General features: G+C 39.0%; 1 protein-coding gene across 12 annotated transcripts in view; it reads left to right on the forward strand.

The window, feature by feature from the left end:
* The first annotated feature begins 6,778 nt into the window (after positions 1-6,778).
* Positions 6,779-22,797, forward strand: part of tenm4 (teneurin transmembrane protein 4) — a 246,804-nt gene continuing 230,785 nt past the window's right edge. For 10 of the 12 annotated variants that reach the window (XM_017696788.2, XM_017696786.2, XM_017696787.2 and 7 more), the window contains exon 1: positions 6,779-7,158. The gene's annotated coding sequence lies outside the window, so the exon portion shown is untranslated. Of the gene's footprint in view, positions 7,159-7,401; positions 7,444-7,721; positions 7,740-22,797 lie in introns of those variants that run through there. The other 2 variants (XM_037546593.1, XM_037546592.1) reach the window with 2 other exon arrangements.

Raw genomic sequence — 22,797 nt, forward strand, 5'->3', positions numbered from 1 at the left:
CAATCATGTGGAAGTGGTGCTGGGCCCCTGATCCTATTACCGTCCCAGAGAAAATTGCTATTCCTGTGAGGAGACAAGCCTACAATTGGCAGTGAAAGGTGGTCATGGTGCAGTAGTAGCAAATGACAAGCTTGAGTGAGCAATCAAAAAAACAAATCACTCGGCATCTGAAACACAAGCCCTCTAAGTAAACAAATGAGAAAATTACGCTCTCTGACTAATGACCACATGTGGTTGGGGGTGGCTAATGAATGGGTGTGTGCATGTGTGACTTGAGATTTTTTTTGCAATTTTAAGGCACGTATGACTCACACATCCATATTACGTTGTGAACAGAGCATTCAGCTTCTCCAGTCATCTGAAAGGTATTTTGTTACCATTAAATGTACTTAATGCATTCAATTTCAGCAATAGGTCTTAGCTACCACTGTCTGCTGTAGTATGAATGCGATATCAGCAGTGCAGTCAGGGGATGATTTTCTTACCGAGCAAGCTAATAAGAAAAGCAGAGTGTTTAACCACCCAAAGCCCAATTGATAATAACATGCTTAGAGAAACGCAACCAAAGGTGGCATTTTCTTCCTTCACTCAAAGCTTTGCCTAGCAACAACGAATACAGCAGAGGCAGAAGATAAAGTATGCACATTACGCCTGATTTAGATCAAAAGACAAACATTACGCCTGATTTAGATCAAAAGGCAAACATCACGCCTCGTATGCCCCAAAAAGGAGATCATTTTTGAAAATATTTTTTTTTTTGGTGATAAGATTTTGCCTCGCAAACCCAGCAATGTTGGATCTGGATTAACGAAGCCACTGATTTGTGCACTGATTGGGCACTACAGTGAGCACTTTTACACATAATGAACATTGTATCATTAAACATAGGAAAATAAGTTAGACCAACATGAGGTAAATCACCTGCAGTAAATCAAGTTCAATGGCCTTTAATTTTTGTTTAGTTATTTAATTGTGATAACAGATTAAATTAAGCCAATTTAAGTAAATTATGCTGGATCAGAAAAATTGCCTCATGTTGAAAAAGAAAGCCATTTAATTGCATGGAAGTATTTCATTCAGTTCAGGTCAGGTAAGAAATTATTGTGTGAAATGATGAATGAACTGATAGAAAAGCTCCAAAATCACCTGGAATTAAAAAACAAAAGTCGCAAAAAAACAAGCGACAATAAGTTGATTGTGCAATTTCAAATCTACCCTCTCTGTACTTGTGAGGTTTGCAAAACTAAAATAAGATATATGATATCTCAAAAAAAGTTCTGGTGAAATCTATTTTGTGCTGTTTGAAAAATGTCTCTTCACTCTCCCCATGAGTTTTACAGTGATTAGGTTTGATTATCTCATTAATGGAGAGAGAGGAAGTGTAAGAGAGCACAAGAATACAGCCAAGCCAATGCTAATTATGGGTTTTATGGTGCATGTAATGTAGGTCTCTTAACGCACGATTTGTCTAAAAATAAGACTATTTTGGCAAATAGTCAATGGCCAAGCATCTCAAAAATGACTGGAAATGTGAACTTTGTGCTTTCTTTAGAATGAGAAACAGAATGAGGTTCATATCGACATGCATGCTACAACTCAAGCACTTGCAAAGAATGCGTCTTGGTGAACGTATATGTGTATGACATGTAAAATAATAGCAAGCCATTATATTATGCAATTATACATATGAATATGTATATGTCTTTATATATCTACTCATACAATGTTTTTTTCTATTAGCTGTAATTAATAGAAAGTCTGTCCTTCTTTGCTGCAGTAACAGCCTCTAATCTTTTGGGAGGCTTTGCACTAGATACCAGAACATTGCTGTGAGGATTTGTCTGTATTCAGCCATAAGAGCTTTAGTGAGGTCAGGTACTGATGTTGGATGATTTGTTTTGGATCACAAACTCCACTCCAATTCATCCCAAAGGTAATAAAAAGATCCCCATCACTCCAGATCCTCTGCTCTATAGCCCAGTGCCCCTTTAGGTGACATTTGGTATCATTCCAGAATGTGTCCCAATGTAATTGCAATGCTTTTCTATGGAGATTTTACATGCTGTGTATGTGTGATTGACCAGCTGTGTCAGCTGCAGTATGAGTGCACCTTAAAGTGGCAGAATTCTCTAATTAGAAAGATACATTTGGACATAGTGTATGTGAGCTCTTAACATAATAGTATTGTTATGCAACACACAGCCACCCTGTTCCAAAGTCCTTATACACAAGTGTTTGATAAATGTATTTATTCTGGACAAACTTAAAAAATGAAAAATGATACATATTTTGAAAGGTATGTAATATAACTGCACAGGATGGTGGCAGGAGTGTTTCTGTGGATTAGTAGGAGGACACATCATATAGCATTGTGTACTCTTTCTGTTTGTTAAATTAGAGAAATATCCCTGTAAGTAAGACCAGTTTAATAAACTTTCATTATCTCAGGGGCCTCCGAGGCAGTGACTCAACATAAAGCCTAGTTTCTGAATATTCTCTCATGGTTTTGGGTGAAAATGCTTCCCTGTGACTCATTTGACTGTACTTTCTTAATCTAGTTGTATAACTGAACAATTGGTTTCCATGGGGACACAACTTTCATGCACTTAAATAGACTGGTACAGTGAAAGTGTTTTCCCTTTACTTTACTGCAAAGCTTCTCACTCACACGCAATCACACACATGCAGACAGTAGCAGTAGAGCAGCACAGCATGCTGCCCTCAGTAGGGTGTCCAGCGCCTGCAGGACTTTGCACTGACCTGGCAACACCGCTGCCTCTGTGTCCTCCAGGACTTCATGCTTGGAGGGGGGCCAAACCTCTGATACTGCTGCTGCTGCGTTCAGACTCAGGCTGATCCAAGTGAGGGTAAGGCTTACTGACAGGTTCATGTGGAGCCTAGTGCAGCATTCCTGTTATGTACTATCTTTTCACTTTGCACTTAGGCCTGTTTTGTCGCGCATGTCAGCACAAACCAGCTCAATATTTGCCTGGGATTAAACTCCTTCTGCATGCCCCCTAGTGGCCATTCTATTTATTTTTAATTAATATAATTGAGTAAAATATTTTCACTCAGAACTCTGTTATCAGATGAACCAGGGCACTGTTGTCTCTGTGTGTATGTGAAATGTTATGACTCTGTGTTGAGCTGTTAGTGAGCAGTGAGGGGTAAAAGGGGAGGGTGAGAACATCCTGCTGTGATAGCAACTCACACCTCTTTGCAAAGACGGCCATGCTGAGATAAAATGGACAGCACAACTGCAGCTGTCTTCATCGTAAAAAGGGTAAAAGTGAATGGGAGAGAAAGTTTCAGTGTGACTGCTAAATAATACACCATGGCTTCAAGAGGTAAAAAAAGAACATTTTGAAAATATCTTAAACTATAAAAATGCTTCTACTGCTCTCATAAATCCTCATGGAATGTAAAATGAAGATTTACGTGAAACGCCTATTGGTACAGGTACTGTGTAAAAATCCAAAAGCAGGAAAATTACACAAAAACCTCCAAGTGTAATATTAAATCTATCAGTAATTTACCACTCTTTACTTTTGTCCACGCAACCAAACAAACTCACCTTAGCTGCCTTGCAACTTTTTTTCTCATGTGCATCTAAAATGGCTAAAAGAGTTTTTTTGTGCTAAAAGTGAGTTCACAAAAATGTTAAAAGATAAAGAGAAAATGAGCTGGGAGACCACTAAAACTGTCACTTTCAGAAAATCAATCTCCACTCTTGCTTCAGATCTAAAAAAAATCCTGTTTTTTCTGTCCAGCCTTCAACAGTAAAGGACAGCTCAACGCTATGGGTCTAAAAGGAGGTGTGGCTGTCAAGAAGCCCTTTCTGAGCAAAGGATATAGGCAAAAACTGGACATTTCAGATGTGGAGTAAGGTTTTATGGACTGATGGACTAAATGCTTAATTCAACCAACTTCTAAGTCTAAGCTTTGGAGATGTGGCCAAATATGCCTGCAGATTTCTTTGATAAACTAAAAGTGAGTCTTACAAAAAGAATGGAAGCTGTAATAAAGGCAAAGGGTGGACACACTGAATACAGAAAAAACTGACATTATATTTAGTTGTTAAGGCTTCTGTGTATTTTTCTATTAAATATATGTATTCTGCTTTTTCTGACACTGAGAAATGAATAACTTATACTTAATGGCTGTTTTGACTAGAAATTAAATAAATGAAAGGGTGCTCTCTGACTTTTGCTCAGTACTGGATAGATGTGCAAGTTAGACACCAAAACAGTTTCTCTACTTTACCCAGTTTTGTTGATTCTTCTTGATATATTGCAATATGAACATGTTAAGTTATTCATTTCTCAGTACTGAATACTGTTTTGCACATTCAAATGTAGCTTCATCAGATTACAACATCTACAATAGCTGTTGAATCACTTAAAAATACATCTGTGATTTTAGTCACAGAGCTATTAAAAATAGATGCTCTGAAATGAGGAGACACTTTGTTCAGCTTTTTTGTGTTCACTTAGTGGATCTGACGAGTTCTGAACGTATTTCTCTTACATCTGTTTTTCCCCACATTTAATATGCAAGATAAGGAAAAAACAAGAAAGAAACAACATGTATTTACCTGCCTGTTATTTCCTATAGCATATATATATATATATATATATATATATATATATATATATATATATATATATATATATATATATATATATATATATAAAACCTTGGATGATGCCATGTTTCACAAAGCTAACACAGAACTGTACAGGCGCTGGCAGTGTGAATCGTACATTACAGCAGCTAGGCCTAAGTAAATTTGGAGTGTATTTCTCTCCCATTTACTTTCACACTGCCTGGTTTTATTAATCACAGATAGTCAAGCCTCCCAAGCTCGGCTGTGCACAAGGGTGTGTAGTCTCACATATGGAAGTTGTGATAATGAGCCTGGGCTCGTCTTCCTGTTGCCTATGTCAACTGAGGGGTCTCCAAATCCCACGGTGACACGATCACAATCCCGGCTTGGCCGGCAGTTTTCCATTTGAAAGAATATTTAACTTTTCACTCATCTATTCACAGCCAGTGAGCAGTACGAAGCCTAAGCCCGGCCCAGATTAGCTGGCTGAGGATAATGCAGTGAATTGAACCACACACATACCACCTCCTGGCCTCTGCCTTGTTCTCAGGGTAACCAAACATACTTGGTGGGATAGGGACCCTTGACCATTCTTTCTTCGCTCTGGAGAGAAGCAAGGAAGAGGAGAAAGGACCTGGATTTTGGAGGCAGGGTTTACTTAAATGGCATGCCCCCAACAAAGAAAATGTCAGGTGGGACAACGCAAAAGTTCTGTCTTTGGCTAACCTACAAAACTCTGGTGTCAGAGGTTTAAGCTGGGGTTGCAGAAAAAGCAACCAGAGCTTTCCTTGCCAAACACACTAAGGGGCCATTCCTAAATCGTAAGCTCAAGTACATTTTTCAAAACTAAACTGTTGTTTTTTTTTCATTCTGGTTCTTCAGCTGTGCTTAAAGCTATAAATTACCAAGCAACATGTAGACAAGAACCTTATTTCTGACTCTAATATATCAACCACTGATCTAATGAAATTTTGTCTGCTAACCTCACTATTAGTCTATTTATTCGTAGCTAAAAGGTCCCATTTCCAAAAAGTCAGCACTGCGTAGGTACGTGACCTCATGACAGAATGCAAAGCCAATTCTGACTGCATGAACAACAAATCACCATGTCATCTACTACTAGGCTAACCAAATCTTCAAAAGGTTGTATTTGAAGGGGAGCGACATCAACGATTTGTTTACAGTGATCTGTTTAGTCAGGCTATTTGTTTGAAACAGTGCCCCCCAGAAGTACTGTCATTCCTACTAAAAATTAGCACACTAGGCTGACACGTTTTTTTTTGTTGTTTTGTTTTGTTTGTTTTCTTTTTTATGAGCTTGATCTTACATTGAAAATGTGCACTCTTAAAGATGGTGCTGAAGGAGCTTTGGAGCAAGCATATAACTACTTTTGGTTTACAGAACCTTGACATAATGCAAAGGTTCAATATCAAGGGTTTTCTTAAGATGCCAAACGTTTTTAAGAGTGTGGGAGAAATCCTTCAGTAAAATTACCTGAAGAAAAAATATACAAATAACATTTCCCCCTAAAAAGTGTTTTCCCTTTGGCAAGATAAACACATTGGGCCTCGTTTGCCAATATATTTCCAAGTACTAAGAAAAAGTCTACACCAGATTAATGACGTGTTTGTAAACCGCAGGACTGCTCTCACCTTTGTGCTCTGGAGTGTGTGTAGATTCTACTTTTACCTGAGAAGAAATCCCAAATAAGAAAACACTGGTGAATGTCTGAATCTTCGAGAAAACTATGTAGATGGGATTTAAGGGGAATTTTCTTCTTAAGAACAGTTGGTGAACGAGGCCCATAAGTCTTTTATAATGCAGGGTAAGGTGGGAGATCCCACAGATTTTAAGATTAGATAGTGTTTCAATAGCAATAAAATCCCATTGGAGTGATTGCAGTACTAGTGCTTATGTGCGCTGCATATGCTAGCAGGATTTTCTTTCTCTGCTTCTTAAAGCCGCTGCCTGCGCTATCCCGGGCAGGTCAGGCTCATTTTACCTGCATACAGGTGTTGTTGCGCGTTTTGTCTATTGTGTGTTGTGTTATAGCTGAACGTATCCCCAACATTTATTCTCCGTGTAAGAAGCGGTAAGCATTAGCGTGCCCCCCCTCCTCTCTCGCCCACATGGTACGCGCCGGTGCTGGGCTGTGGGGGCCCGCTTGTCATTCTCCAGCATTCACACTAAACCTCCTCCCTTCTCTTTCTCCCCCATTCACGGCGCTCAGTCATGTGTGGACGGATAGTGCCGTGAGTGCTGGAGCTTCTGAGGCTTTTCCTCTGCGGTCTGAGCTGAAAAGAAAACAACCTGACTCTCGGTCATCGCCCTTTTTCTGAGATGTGGCTAACGCGCCCTGGACATTTTCACCTCGCGTTCTGCTGATGTTTTTTCCTCTAACGGGAGATGATAAAGACGCCGTGAGAACAACCGACAACACACGGCACGTTGCTTATGCCTTCACTGCTCTGCTGCATCCTCCAACAGCTCGGCGTTTTGTTTCTCTGCTTTAGCCCGGCCGGACGGACAGGCTCGGATGTTTCTTCAGAATGGTAAGCCCCCGTTTCTCCCGTCCCTTTCTCTCTTTGAGCGAAATGCAGCGGGTTATACCTTTGGCTCGGGTGGTGGTGGTCGCTTATAGGCCAGGCTGAGGGTGCAGTTATTTCCAGCCTGCTGTTTTTGATAGGGCTAGCGAGCATCCCGTAAACTTGCAGTGGGAGTGGATCTCGGGGAGAAGCCTAACGGCACTCGCACGCGCTCACGCTGCCTCGCGCCTCTGGGTACTGCTTGTGTTGATATTAACGTTCCAGGCTGCAGTTCACGGCGCGTCAGACCTGGTGAGTAAAAGTTGATGTTTTCACCCGTTTTTGCGCCCCTCCTAACGGGGGCTGTGATGGACCACGGCTTTCTTTGCTTCGTGGCTGCGTGTTTCACTCCTCTGCATTCCGCCTACACCGCAGTTTAAGCAGTTTCAGCTTAAAAGCGACCTCACTCCGCGTTAAGCTCGTCCACTTTAACCAGCACACGCTCTGGTCTCGGCTCAGAACCCTTCTCTTATCGCTCGCCTTACTTACAGTTCAGACGCTGTTCTCACTGTGGGGACTCAGCTCTGCTCTAACTGGGAGCGTGGATGGTATGTATTTCGCAGTCCTCTCTATCCAGATTCATTGCAATTCAGTCTGCGGGAAGATGTCGTACTATACTATACTATACTATACTATACTGTAATATACCACGTAGTGCAAAACTATAACGTTACTGTGCCATACTTATCATATGGCTCACTACACTTTACATACTGATACACTACACTATAAATGATGTGCTACACCGTACATGCAGTGCCACTATACTTCAAATACTACGGTCTTGTATATACTATAGCCTACTATACTTTACTATATGACACTATACATACTGTACTATTCATATTATGTGTTTAAAACAGTACAGTTTGTTGGTAGTGGGACAGAATTAATAGTTATTTTTCAATGATAATAATGATTATACCCCTGTAATTAATCTGTATTGGTATAATCCAGGCAAGAGAAGGTGCAGGAAAATAAGACTGTAAAACCTGTGCAATGACTTATTATGTTTACGCCTACAGTGTTTTTTTCTGAAGTTTGTGTATTGCTCTTGTTTCCCATTCTTAAATATGGTTAACTGTAGCTGAATGCATGTATCCACCTTAACACCTAGTCAAGTAGCTCTACACAATAAGAAAACTTTCTTTGCCCACTGTTCCCCAAATGCATGCTCTTATAGAATGCTAAACACCCTCCAGTGTCCTGGCTATTGAGCGTGGCATGCTAAGGCTGTGCTTCTCTGCTCTACACGCTAACAAGAAGCTCCCACCAGTTGTAGTGGGGCCTGTAACCCTGAATCGCTGGATTTAAATCACACGCTCTCTGGCGTGGTGTGAAGTGCTTGGTTAGTGGCAATAAATGAGTCTGAAGTTGGTGGGTGCCCATAGAGATTGACCTTTCGAGCACGGCTTTGTATTCTCCTGCTTGTCATGGTCCAAGTTGATGAGCACCCAGGGACAAGCAAGACACAAGCGCTGTCCATGAAAAGCGAAGAAGGAAAGCGGACACAACTTGCTCTTTGTTGTCTTTCTTGACAAAAAAAAAATCTTCCCTATTGAGTTTTCCCTATACTTTCAAGGCCTATTTGTCTTCTCAGTTTTTTTGCAGGTGGTTTAGCTGTGATAATGAAGAGAGCAGAAGCGTAGGCCTATTTGTATAACAGCAGTGGATGCACATTCATGTGTTAGAAACAGCAGCTTCAGACAAGAAGCAGAGGCATGTTGAATCCCTGTGACCAAACTGACCAAATTGCCTTCTTTAAAAGCATCTGAATATTGTTCTGATGTTTGACTTTGACATTTCATAAACCAGTGTCTTGTTTGAAGCCATGTGAGACTTCCCAATGATGGAAGTGAACCAATGAATTGCCTGCGCTCTCTTGTGTGTCTTCCAGTGGAGATGCGCAGTCTCTCATGTAATAACTGCGGAGGAGACTTCACAGCTACTTAGAGAAGGAGGAGACTTCACTGCAGAGTAGACAGACAGGCTGTGGGGAAGTGTGGCTCATTGTCCTTTTGTTGCTTCTGCCTCTTATTAAAGAGGTTGAGAATTGCATCCCTGCTAGGTCTTTTATCCCTGCAGTGCCACAACCATTTGATCGCTGTGTTTAGAAAGCAGTGGGTGTGTAGGGGGGTTTTGCTGGTTGACCACTTCTCTAAAACATAGTCTGATGGTCCCTCCAAGACCACTTTTTTTTTTTTGCTTGATGGGCACATCCATTGCAGCTGGGTCCTTTCACACAGCTTGAAACCAGGAACGAATGTTTATCATCCAGACTTATTTTTAAAAAGGATCTATACTTGCTGCCCACTGATAGAATACTATTGGGTTTTATGTAAAACTGGGAGAGGCACTATTCAAGAAAGTAGCTTACTGGAGACAAATGTTGCTTAGAGCACCATATGGCATAGAATGAGTTTTCAGAAAAAGAACATCTTTCAGCGATTTATAAGGAAAACACTTTTTGTTGAACTTTAGGGGATTGATGGGAAATGGGTCTTTGTGCATTTTAAAATGTCATCCAAATTATGATCTAAATTTTACAACTTTTAAAACAAATTTTAAACTTCAAAATAGTTGCTTGTGTACTGATAAAACACCATTGGGTCTTATATAAAAACTGGAGAACAACCATTCAAGGAAGTATCCTACTAGAGACGCATGCCGTTTTAGAGCACAATTTGGCATGAAATGAACTCAAGCTTTTATTGAAGTCAACAAACTAACAAACAACTAAGTCAACATATTGACAGGGCGTTCATGGGAACTATTTTGACATCAGGAGCTGTTGTTTATCACCCAAATTTTGAACTGAACTTCCAAATAGATTTAAAATTGCTGTTTGCATATTTACGACCCACTGATGGAACACCTTTGGCTGTAATGTACAACTAGGGGAACATTTTTTAACAGAGTAACTTATTGGAGACAAATGTTGCCTTAGAAGACCAAATAGCATGGAAAGTATTTTCAGAAGAAGAACACTGATTTTTGCACTGTCAATGAAGGAAAAGTTTTTTGCTGAACTCCAGCTTTTCTGGAATTGTATAGGACGTCTTTAGGGACACAGTCTTTTATACATTGAAATGAAATAGCCAACGTGTGGAACTGTGCAAAACTCTTACATGCTTTGTTTAATACTATTTATCGAGTCTGTAATTGTGTTTTAACTGTTAAAGACTCTTAATATCTTTACAATAAATGCAAACAAACATTAGTGTGGAAAAAGTAGGGAATTTTCTTGTTTTCAAAAAAAGTTGTTGCAATTTGCTGAGCTAGGAAGAAAGACAAAGATTTGGGTTCCTGACTTTTATTGTAATAACTCTGTTCATCCAAATATTATTGCTTTTCTCAGCAATTGCATCCTTACTACCCAGATAAACAGCTGTTTATCCCAATGTTATTGTTTTACTCAGGGAATAAATGCTTAGTGCCCACACAAACAACTTTTTAAATATCGTTTTGTCATTTGCCAATATAACTTTTGCACAGTACTATACACAACCCAAATTTGAACTAAACATTCAAATAGATTCATAGTTGGTTGTGTGCTGCTTTCTGGTGGAACACTCTCAAGTATTATATAGACATTGGAGGACCACTATTTATGGAAGTATCCTAACAGAGACATGTTGCTTTAGAGGACCATATGGCATGGAATGAGTTTTCAGGAAAGAACACTGAGATCTTTCAGCAGTTCATAAAGAGTGTAATCAGAACTCTCATCAGCGTCCTCATTTTGGTGAGCACAAATCCCTTTGACCTTCAGCACTGCTCGGTCTAGCCTGTGGTTCTGCAGGGGGAAAGTTGCTGGATAGTGGAGCAACGGCAAGTGATTTTATCGGTTTGTGGGGAGGTGGCCTGTGGTTATAAAAGAGTGTATACATGTAAAGCCAGATCAATAAAGTGCATTACAGCCATGACCTACTGTGTGCTTACTACCCCATGTCCAATCAATGTGAAATTTGTGTGACCCGTATTTTCTGCTAAAGTAATTAAGCTTTTATTGTATCTTTGTTTATAATGCTGTAAATAACACCCCAACACATGTGATTACTGAGATGTGAAATATTGCACCTCTGCTCTATAAATTTCTAATTCATATCAGACAGTTCCACACAGCAATGTGCAAAACAGACCACCATATCACCCGTATCAAAAAAATAAAAACAAGAAATTCATGAATCTCCATATTTTCACTTTTATTTTTCTATAACATTTGAACACAGCAACTGTCCTTTTCAAAACTTCTAATTACTTGGATTAAAATAGTTATTTTTTCGGCACAGTGACAATATGCATGTTCTACCGGATGTCGGATGATTTCATTAATGTTGCTTATGTGGACAGTGGATAGAATTTTCTTTTCGAGTTGTATTAGTAATTATATATGACTTAACAGTAGCAGATGTGTAACATTAGAAGCACTGAAGGCCATTGATGGCCTTTGGGAAGGGAAATGTTTCTTCTCTTTAGGGGTCATGGAAACCATGAAGGTTAGGCTACTTCTTATTCTGACATTGTGCCCCCCAACCCCCCTAAAAAACAAAAGATTCAACTATTATAGAGACCATTTACTTGTAATAAAATTACCAGGAAAACACAGAGCAGCTTGCATGAGATCTCACAATTAGCAACTGAAGAGCTGAGGAGGTCTTGCTAATTGCAGTCCGATGGTACTTCAGTCAAAACAACATGTCATTGCTTGCCTTCATTTCTTCACTCACTGTCCAGCATTAAAGAGCGCTTTGGGGAAAAAATACTTGGGTATGTTAAATAAGAGTTTGATGTAGTAAGCAAACGTTGGTAAAGTTTCAATACATACTGTTTACTCTCCAGTCCTTATATGGAAACTAAGCTGTGGAAACACTCAGCTTTGAATTAATAGTTTTTGTGGTGTCACAAATACCGAAACTTACATATATCTGCCTATTTCAGCCTAGAGCAGGTTAGCCTGACCATTATTGAGCTAACTTGCTGTTTCAGCCTGAACTGCTTTTCAAAGGAGGGCAGCCAATGATATGAAAGGTCATTTATAGTTGTATGCAAAAGTTTGGGCACCCCTGGTCTAATTATGCTTTGTTGACTGAACTGGTGTGAATACAGTTGACACTGTAAATAAGGCTTATTAGCTCGTTCTCTCTAACTCAGGCAACAAGCCTGTGTCTCAGACGTGATATACATTATTGTCACTGTTGTCATTAATGCATGAAGCAAGCTTTGAAAAGCCAAACTACTCTTTCACCTTCTCTGCATGTAGTGTGGCACGTGAGGGGAGAGGGGCTTGCATTTGCTTGCCTGGAGCATTATGTTTAGTCGAAGTTGCAGTCTGTCACACCGTGATTTATCGCACACAGAACTAATGGCGTCCTGTCGAGATAACATTTTATTGTGCTCGAGAGCTAGGAGAGAAGAAAAAAGTAGCTGTCTTCATTTCCAGAACCACTGAACAGTGACTGGTCAACAGAGCACTGAAGTGTTGTGATTTGCTGAATGAAGGATATTTTTTTCCCTCTCTCGAGCGAAACTTGGTTAATCTCAGGAAAAATTTTCATTCAGGGAGACACATTCTTGGTGGAGCCATGCAGCTGTCAGAGCTTTGCAGTGTTTTCTTCTAAATGCGAAGTGTAACCTGGTTGCGGGATGAAATGCGATTCAGGCATTTGGTGAGGGCGCCTGCTTTTTTCACCTAGTTGGTGGAAAGAAAAGCTTGTCCTTCACTTCAGTGGACTTAGACATTGTGTATTCTGAAAGTGGGGATCAGGAACAACAGCTGCCACATTTACATTCAAATGACTTTCAAGAGGTTCTGCTTCATACTCGGCCCACCTACTCCCATGCAATTCCAACCAGGTGTACCCTCGCCTCATCTAGCATGTGGCGCTGCTCACTGTTGCATGCTCTCCAGACAAAGACATTTAGGGGAAATCTGTGACTGAAAAGAATCATTTATCTGGTGTTTTTTTTTTTTTTTTTTAATAGTGTAATAGTAAGTAGGGAAGATGCGCTTGGCTTGCTTTGCATTAATATAGATTTCATTTTGAGGTTGCGCGGAAAGTTCTGATGAATGCAGATAACGGAGGGTGTGAAATTGAAGTTGAAGTGGTTTGTTTAGTTTAGTTTAATCAATCAAGAATAGCAGGTGATGTGTAGAATGCAGAAAGGCTGGAGAAGAGTTATTGCTCACATTGCTTGACAGCTGAAAGCAACAGAACGTTTGAATGGAATAATTTATCAATTAATTGCTATTTGCTGTTAGCAGTGATAACGCTCCATGTCAAAGAGAGGTCAGTGCTGGTTCTCACTTTATCCTTGCCATGTATTGTCTGCTTTGTTTAAGCATGCTAATGCACCACATGGCCTGCAAATGACCTTATACCTCATTATCTCACCAAGCTGCGGGCAAAAAGATTTAAATGGCATTTGATTCAGACATTTTTCTGTTCTACACAATGGAAAGATGATGAATGCTCGCCATGTTGTTGCACTTTAATAAGAGGTAACACTTGGCTTTCGGGCCTCTGCCTCTTTTGTGGCAGACCCCACACGAGCCCAAAGCATCTGCCCCCTGGCCGATCCCGTGGGATTTTTTCCCTCCGTGCGCTCTCACTTTCGGAATTATTGCGGAATTATGACACGTTTTGTTTTGGATGCTCGGCCTTGAGTTTAATGACCATCTTTGTTTCATATTGATTTTCATTTTCTTTTTTTATGTCTTCTGGTCTGACATGGGCTATGAATGGGGCCTTTTTACTTGATCCTGCACATTGGCAATATGAGGCAGGGTTAGTTGCTGAAGTCGTTTCAGGAAGGGGAGAACGGTGGGGGGTGGCCAACAATGCATACTTGAGCCACTTTCAAGGCAGCGTGAGGGCTCAGGTTACCTCTCCTGAGCGGTCAGCAACAGAATGTCCATTGTGTCCTCTATTTCATGCTACACATGTAGCAATTTCAGTGATGATTCACATAAACCACTAGAAGCTAATCACAATCTCTGAACCGGACGGCTCAAATTTCGGCTTTTGTTGCCGCGGCTTAATTTACTGTCAAAAAAACTTTAACACGCCTCATATACATCCACTCCAGTTTATGAGTGTGGAATAACACTTTGCACCTATGCAGACAGCCTGTCTGCCTTGCTTATGTCCGTCATAGATCTACTAGGGTAATGTTTATTGCGGCGCAATACTGCATGGGCATGACAAATATTAATCTGTGCAGCCTGATCTAATGGAGGAAATGCACCAGCAGTTATAAAACTGCCGTGGGTGAACTGGCCTAAGGCTCGCTCCTACAGAGAACAGCCGAGCCCTTAAGAACCATAGGAGTACATTTATAGCATGCATTTAATGTTTAATATGAGCTGCAGAAACTGAAAAAGACAACCTGATGTCTTTGTAAGGGTAATAATGCAAACATAACAATCACAAAGCCATAGATGTAATAAAGGGCATGAAAGAACATATAATGGAATAAGAAGAGATAAATTGCTCGCATAAAAGAAAAAAAATTAAAAGTGTTGCATTTGCTATTTCTCAATAATTGTATAAGATATTTATGATTCAGTTATGCATTTATATAGTCATATGCAAAAGCTTTGGCACCCAGGACCAAATTTCATATTTTGTTGATTTTGTTTAAGGTAAAAAATTGTACATTTTAAATAAAGAAAGTTTAGTTTAAGAGAGTATGTTTGTGCTCTTCTAGTTATTCTAAATACAATTATTAGTATTGTCTTTAATTAAAAAAATTAATAATAATTATTTACTCCTTCAGATCAACTTAACCCCTTAAATGGCCAGGGCCTGCCAACGTACCCAAAGTTTAATTACACACTTCTACAACCTAAGAATAGCTCAGCCAGTTTGCATTACAGTCCCTGTAGTTACTGAATAATACGTCTTAGTGTGTATAATGCCTGGGATTTTATTGTTATAGAGATAAATTATGTTATAAAACTAAATAAAAATCAAAGTGCAGGTTTATTATTATTATTATTATTATTATTATTATTGTTGTATTTTTATATGTGGCATCACAGGTTCTATTTTGTCTGTTCCAACTCTCAGAAAAATGGTTGTGATTAAAATATTGTGATGTGTATTGTGGGTTGTGTAAATGTCTTGAGGTATCATGTTTTTTTTTTTGCTATATCGCACACCCAAGGGAATGTTGACTGTATGTGCATGTGCATGTGACTATAAATTTGTACATATTTTTTGTTCTTGGAATTAGTTTCTAAAGCAATATTGTATCCCTGCAGATGTGTACTGACGTTCTGAAGTAGAACGCTTTTTTCGACTGCCCCTAAGGACTGAAAAAGTCAAAGTTGCATCATGGAATGAAGAGGTGAATATTCTACTGCGGTTGTTATTTGGAGAAAATCATCTTATTGGCTGCCCGAGAGCTCCAGTGGCCATGCTGCAACCCCAGCTCAGAGAACAGGAGAGAGAGAGGGAGAGAGAAGGGGAGTAAGCTTGAGCCGCTGATGAAACTCTTTCTGTCCTGTGACAGAGAGAGGACTCTGGGGACAAAGGGAAAGAGAGAAAGAGGGAGAGAGAGTGACATAGAGAGGGAAGGAGAAGGAAGGAAAAGAAGGAGACGCATAGGAGGGGGGAGAGAGAGCGGTAGAGAGACAGTGGAAGAGGAGGAAGGATAGAGAAAGTGAGACAAAGGGGAGAGAGAGAGTAAAAAAATTGAAGAAATTAGAGCCCTCCATAAGCAGTTTTTGGAGAACTGGGGACAGAGTGACACATAAATAATCAGATGTCCTTATGGTGTTTGAAGGTTACATTAGCGGGGCACTTTTTCTGACAGCCATCAACCCTGTTACCACCATCAGACTAACAAAGTGGCGCCCACATTTTCTGCATGTATGGCTGGCTCCCCTCTGATAGGCTTCCCCTGTGACATTTCATCATGTGGCACGTAATCTTATGCAAGATGGTGAAATGGCAGATAATTTGCAGGTAATTAGACCCTAGTGATTTGCGGTTGAAAGGACACTGTAAGCGAGGTTTGTGTTTGAATGTCACCCAGGCAGTCGCACCGGTGAAGGAGGAAATGTTTTTGCGTGGATAATAGCGTAATCATATGGGTCGTATATAGGGGTAGGAATCTCTAGGCACCTCACGATTCGATTGGATTACGATTCAGAGACTGCGATGCAATCATAAAATGATTATCGATGCATCGAGATGCGGCTTTTTTTCTATACAGTATTTCTTTTTTCTCACTGTGTGAGAAAACTTGGAACTTTTACAGCAAAGTATTTGTAATGATTCATAATTAATTTATTTCTAATATATTTTATTAATAAATCAAACAGAAGTGATGTGGCAAGTGAACTGGAGGATTCTCATTCACCGCTCTTGTTTGGAGTACATGAGACATTGCTTCCACTCATCTTCAATAAATTGTGCAGTTACTATGGAATAAGATCCTGTGGGAGTCCATGCAGCAGATTACAGCTATCCTACCTGTCTTCTTCAGTGATTTCATAACTTCGGTTTTGGTCCCAATTTAAGGGGGGGGGTGTTACTATGTCACTGAAAGAGGATTGAGACTGGGCGCCGTATCTCAGCTCCAAAGTGTGTAACATAGTGCGAAAGCCCTGGTTCTCAATGAATGAATCCTTTTCGATTTGGGTGGAAGCTTTGACATCACTTGGTCGATGGTCCTCTGGCAGCAACTACAACTGGGCGAAGAATGAGTGGAAACATAATATGCTCCACACAAGCCAAAGTGCTTCCATACGCTAGCTTAAGGGTTGGCAACCTAATCTAACTTTCTTCACTTTTTTTTAATAAAAGAATTTAATACAGCACGTAACAGAGGTGGGAAAAAATTATGATAATTTGTTGTTATCGTAATAAATTTCCATGGCCAATCAGAGCAGAGATCATTCATATGTATATCAATTTTTAAGGCACAGTAACAAAAGTACCAAAGTCTTTGCTGGAAACTCTGTCCACTCTACAGCCATCTTAGCAACACCGCTGGGCAGTTATTTCCAGTCAATTAGGACTGAATTTAAGACAGAAGCTATTACAGGATAACACGCGGTGCTTTGACTTATGAGTATTTTTTCTAACAGCCTTTTAAAATTCCAGACACTGTAGACTCGATCTCCACCGTCTCTCATACTGCTTTCGTGTTAATGTTGATAAACTCGTCAGATACGATATTATAGTGATGGTTGTGAATATTGAGGAGACAGAGCTGAACGTGTGTCTGTTTATTAGGAGGAATAATGTTAGCACGGTTAGCTAAAGCGTTTGGGAAACTGAAACTGTGAAACTGCACCGCTCTGATGAACAGGATGAAGTGCTGACACAATATTTTTAGCTTTAAGTTCATTGCGTTTTAGTTTTGTATCTAAGTAGCTAGCAGATTGATTATATTGATTGTGTTTATGTTTCAGCTGTGCATGTATGGTCAGTAGCTAGGTAACATAAATGACAACTGATTCTTGACTGTGAGTGGGTAAGTTAAGATCCTCCCAGGCTCCTTTTTCTTTTGAACGAAGAGAAGCCTAAAAACACAAAAACATATTTAAAATCACTGGTAAAGCATGACAGATATAAATATTTCGTAGAGCTTTGGCTTAGTAATGCACAGAATTGACAGTTTTTTTTTGGTTGTTCTGGCTACTGTGCTTACACTGATCTCCACAGCTGAGGAGGGCACATTTTCCGCTTGTGGCATTACCAGCTAGACGATTGGCTCTTTTTATTGAAGGGCAGGACTTTCTTCATAAATAGGTGACACGGTGAGCACTATGAGCTTTTCCAGTCATTTTACAACCAGTAAACTGTCTCATTAATTACGTCTCTAAAAATACTCTGTTGAATTCTAAGGGAGGCTGGAAAATGGTCATGTAAAAATAAATTATGACTGTTGTTGTTATAAGGGTTATAAACTTCAGGGGAAAAATTAAAATACAAGAAAAATGCAGGATATGGGTCCTTTAAATAAAGCTGCAGAGAAATCCCCTTTGATTTGGATTCTGTCTGCTACACATTCATATTATGTTCTTAAACCTTCTGCGGTTGGATTATTTATCCTAAGTCTCAAAACGACCATGTTTCATCAGGACACAAGCACATCGCAGGAGTGATAAAACAGCCTGTGTTGGGTTCAGTTTTGTAAATGCTAGGAAGCAGCATCCTGGTTTAAAACGTGTTCTTCTTTGTTTTATTTTTGTACATACGGGTTGTCCAATCGATTGCTTTGTTTGCAGCACTTGCCTCACATCTTGTTCACCACACGACCTGAGGGGGAAGAGAGCCAAAGCTTTTAAAAGAGGAGTGAGGGAAGAGAGAGTGAGAGAGAAAGAGAGCCTTTGAATCGTGATGTCATCCAGTCTCTTCCCACTGTACATCTACCTCGACAAACTAGTCTAGTCATACATATATATCAAAGGCAAGAGCTTTGAGACGGAAACTGAGTCTGAAATGAATGACACGCTAAGCCTTCTAATACAACAGCAATTAAGGATGCACAATTAAAGTGCTTACTCTGGAATTTAGCCTCAATGCTAGGGCACCGTCAAATAAAGAACATGCAGTCAGGCAGAACGCCTGTGCAGACATTGCAAATAATTATGGGTGGTCCTTTCAGAAAATTGAATTAGCTTTAAGATTTGTGGAAAGAAAATAAAACATGGGAACGTATAAACCAAAATTGTTGGACTAAGTAAATAGACAATGTGCAGTCAATCCAAAAAGCACATAAAGAAAAGAACTAAGCATTAAGGAAGTAAATCTGGCTCCTAGCTGGCTCAGATATAAATAAATAGATATAAACATAATTTGAAGATTCCATACAAGCAATCCATAGTAGAGAAGTTCTACGTTTTTAAGAAGTTCAAAATTATGGTTGTGTAAGTAAATACTTTCATCTGGTTCTTTGCGTGTAGGAGCAAAACACATTTGTAATCATGGTTGGAAGATATTTGATACTATGTAGACCACTAATAGAAGCCTGAGGCTGTCCTTAACATCCTAACTCTGATATCTGTTTAGTCACCAAGACAAATTCAGTTAGGATTTATCTTAGGACAATGGATATGGCAAAATAACACTTCCCAAGTTCTTCATCTTAAAAGAGTATTACAGAAGCATCATAACAAAATCTCTTAAATACTGGCATATAGAGGTGGGTGATATGTCAAAAATATAATATTGCTTCAATATATGCTTCAGGAAATTTTCACAACACATGCCATGTCACAGTATTACATTTTCAGACATCTGATCAGTTGGAAGAGAACCATTAGTTCTAAATTTTGATTTTTATTCGGTATTTGGCATGCTGTGTTGCACTTCAGTTAAACAGGACTAATTTTGATCACTTCATAATGAAACATTCAGGTGCTCAGTGTTCTACAAGTACTGACAACATACACAATATGTTCATAAAATCATATTGTATTGTTTTCTGACATAATTTATCACAATAATAGTACATGTTGTGCCCTGCTGTCCAAACTTTTGGATAACCCCACATGTGTCTTAACTTCTTTTTTATGCTTATGTTGCTACTGTTAGCTATTCTATTCATAATACTTGTTTACAGAAAGCCCCACCAGCATTTTGGTAAACATTATATCCCTCTGTTATCTGCTAACATGAATGTACAGTAACCTAGAAACAGCTTGTCAGGTCATCGTTGCTGCAGCTACAACCCTGTAGGTGGAGGAAGGCAAAAAAATTACCACAACTAAGTTTCCTTTTTGCAGTCTTTTTCTTTGAATTTTCTGTTCCACCTTAAATGGTGCCTCAATTACATCCAGGCACCTTATACATGTCACTGAACAATTTGTAGACATACTGTGTACCATTTTAATGCCTACCTAATCAGGACACCTCTTTTAGCTATTTCAAATTTAGTATATGCATGGCAAAACTTTTACTTGAAAATTTGTAACGTAGCAGACCAAAGCTATAACTAGCTGCTGGAGCTCCTAGATTGTTGAGCATATCTCACTGGCAGATTGCAGTGGACAATCTCAGCCATTTTTTTGTTAGCTTTCATTTATTGTTACTACATCAACAAATCAAATAAAATCAAGGCATATGTATTGGTTAATACACTTAAACATGCAAAAAAATTGTTTTAAACAAAAATCTGCTTTTGCTGAATCGATTGTGGCTTTAACAAACACCACTGTGCTGTTAAAGGAACTTGAAGTTGCCTACCAAAATGGCGGGTGCGTCATTGAATGACGTTATTGGATCACTATGAATTGATAATAGAATGTAATGTTGTTTATTTAATAGTCACAGGCAGCATAATAGTTTTACTGGCATTAACTAGCATGATGGTATTACATTTACTCAAGTTGCAAAACATGTATTAATGCTGCAGTGGTGGTCACTAATAAGGGGATTGAGTTGAACATGTAGCTGTTTATTAGGAGAAAGAGTGCTGTGCATAGGGAAAGCAGACTACTTGAGCTTGACCTTGAGAAAGAGAAAGTAGGGAGTGGCAACCCCATTATACAACACAGGTAGCTGCAGACTGATTTTGCCAAAACTTCCACTTAAATTTACTTTGGTTTTGTTTTTCCTTTTGTTTCAGTGGTAACTGTCTAACTAAATAAACCTACCTTTTAGTGTAACCCATTTTAATTATGTGGTCATCTCTCAGATTTGAGCGTGTGGTCATTGCTTGGTAACATACATAACAACTGATCACTTAAGATAGATTTTTCTTCTGTAATAAGTTGCGAAACATTTTAAATATTAACTTGGGAACTAAAGATGAGATGTTTCTGTAATAAATCCCTTGGAGCTTAATTTGTAGAAATGAATCACATTATTAATTCATAGTTGCAATATAGGTCAGAGAAGTCATGAGAAACTACACATTTTCCCCAGATTTTCCAGCCCTAATCCAAGCAGGAATTAAAGATAACTAGGTATTATGGACAATACATGCAAGTTCTGAGGTGTAGATTACCACCAAACACATTACAAACCCAAAACAAACCTAAGTAATAAAGGTTGAGGACAAAGGTAAGCTTATTCACTGAAAGAACTGGGAGGACTGTGTTTTGAGGCCTGTTAAAAACTTTCTCAGCATTGCTGAACGGTCAAATGTGACATTCTTTTTAAATTCATGAGGCCACAAATGAAAAGTAATTAAAGTGTAGAAAATCTAGCCTTCCTTTGCATATTTCTAGGATTTCAATCTTACTGGCATAGATTTCTTTTGTTCAGTTCTGGTTTAATGCATGACCCAGAGGAAAGTATGTGCACATTAATGAAGTAAGCATTAATATTTTAATCAAGGCTGTTGATATTAACGTTCAAATATTCAGTGTGTTTTTATGCAGTTAGTTTTGGGACTTTCAGAAGCACAGGTGTGAATATTAAAAAGGGAAAGAGAATCTGATTTGTAAATCACAAGAGTATATTGCTTTAAATCTTGTAAAATGGGGTTTTTTATATCCTACACTGCAGTAAATTCAATTGACAGCGTAGCATTTGTGTTAAAGTCATCATAGGACTGCTTTTCCTCTCTGAAATGTGGCTGTTGGGACAGATTACCATTTTATCTACTTGCTATGCAATAGAGATATGTGTATTCATCTGAGTTTTGTGCAGCAGAATCCATTTTTCCACATTATGTGAAGTTATTTGAAACATTCTTGTCTTATGAATTACAGTGCCAATGAAAGGGTATTATAATAATGGCTAATAACAGTTTATGACAGCAGCTGTGCAAATTGTCCACAAACTCTCCAGAGTGGGGCTTTATTTTAACTGTCATTTAGTCATGCATCTTGTCAGCTCAGTTAAGGTACACTGCTAATGCGAGACATTCTCTCTGAGTTTCTAAGCTAGTGAACCAAGAGTGACCATGATAGTTTTTATGTATGTATTGTAGCATGGTCATGCTGATGAGACCTAGTGAAAGAGCTCTTTGGTTTAGGGTTGACAGAGACAGACAGAAAACTTGCCTAATTTGTTTTCAGCCATTTAGCTGAATATGTGATCATTAATATGATAATATGATAATAATTGGAATTACCAATTGAATTGTCTTATTTATTAATTGTGTGCAACTATTAAAGTATAATCTAAACTGGTGATTAGTTAATTTGCTTCCTAGCTGTTGTCACTAAGGCCTTATTTCAATTCTTTTTTTTTAACATGTCCTTTCCCACTTTGACGCTAGACTCAGTGACCTGATCAGCTAGCCATGCAAATTTTGCAATGCAAAACCCTTTTATTCGAGAAATTTGAGCATAATGCACATGTGAGCATCGCTTTGTCTGGCTATAAACATGGTCTTGAGCAGACAGAACTTGGTGTAGTGCCTTATTTTGTTGTTGTTTGCTAACTAGCTAGCAAAGGAAGATGATGAAGTTGTATCTGAAGTCATGTACAAGAGATGGAATAGTTTGCAAGCTAAAGCCCAGCAACTCAGATATTATAGGTTTGAAATGTTAAACATTTTAAAGTATTTTTTTTTTTGCTATGGCTTAAAAGAGCTTTAAAACAGTCTGCCATTACTTTCCTGTTTGAAAAGGGAAATGCGTCAGGTCACATTGATTTCTGGGCTTCTGTTCTGCTGCTGAAGTTGACATTTTTG

The sequence above is a fragment of the Pygocentrus nattereri genome, chromosome 17 (genome assembly GCF_015220715.1).
Source record: "Pygocentrus nattereri isolate fPygNat1 chromosome 17, fPygNat1.pri, whole genome shotgun sequence".
Lineage (NCBI taxonomy): Eukaryota > Metazoa > Chordata > Actinopteri > Characiformes > Serrasalmidae > Pygocentrus > Pygocentrus nattereri.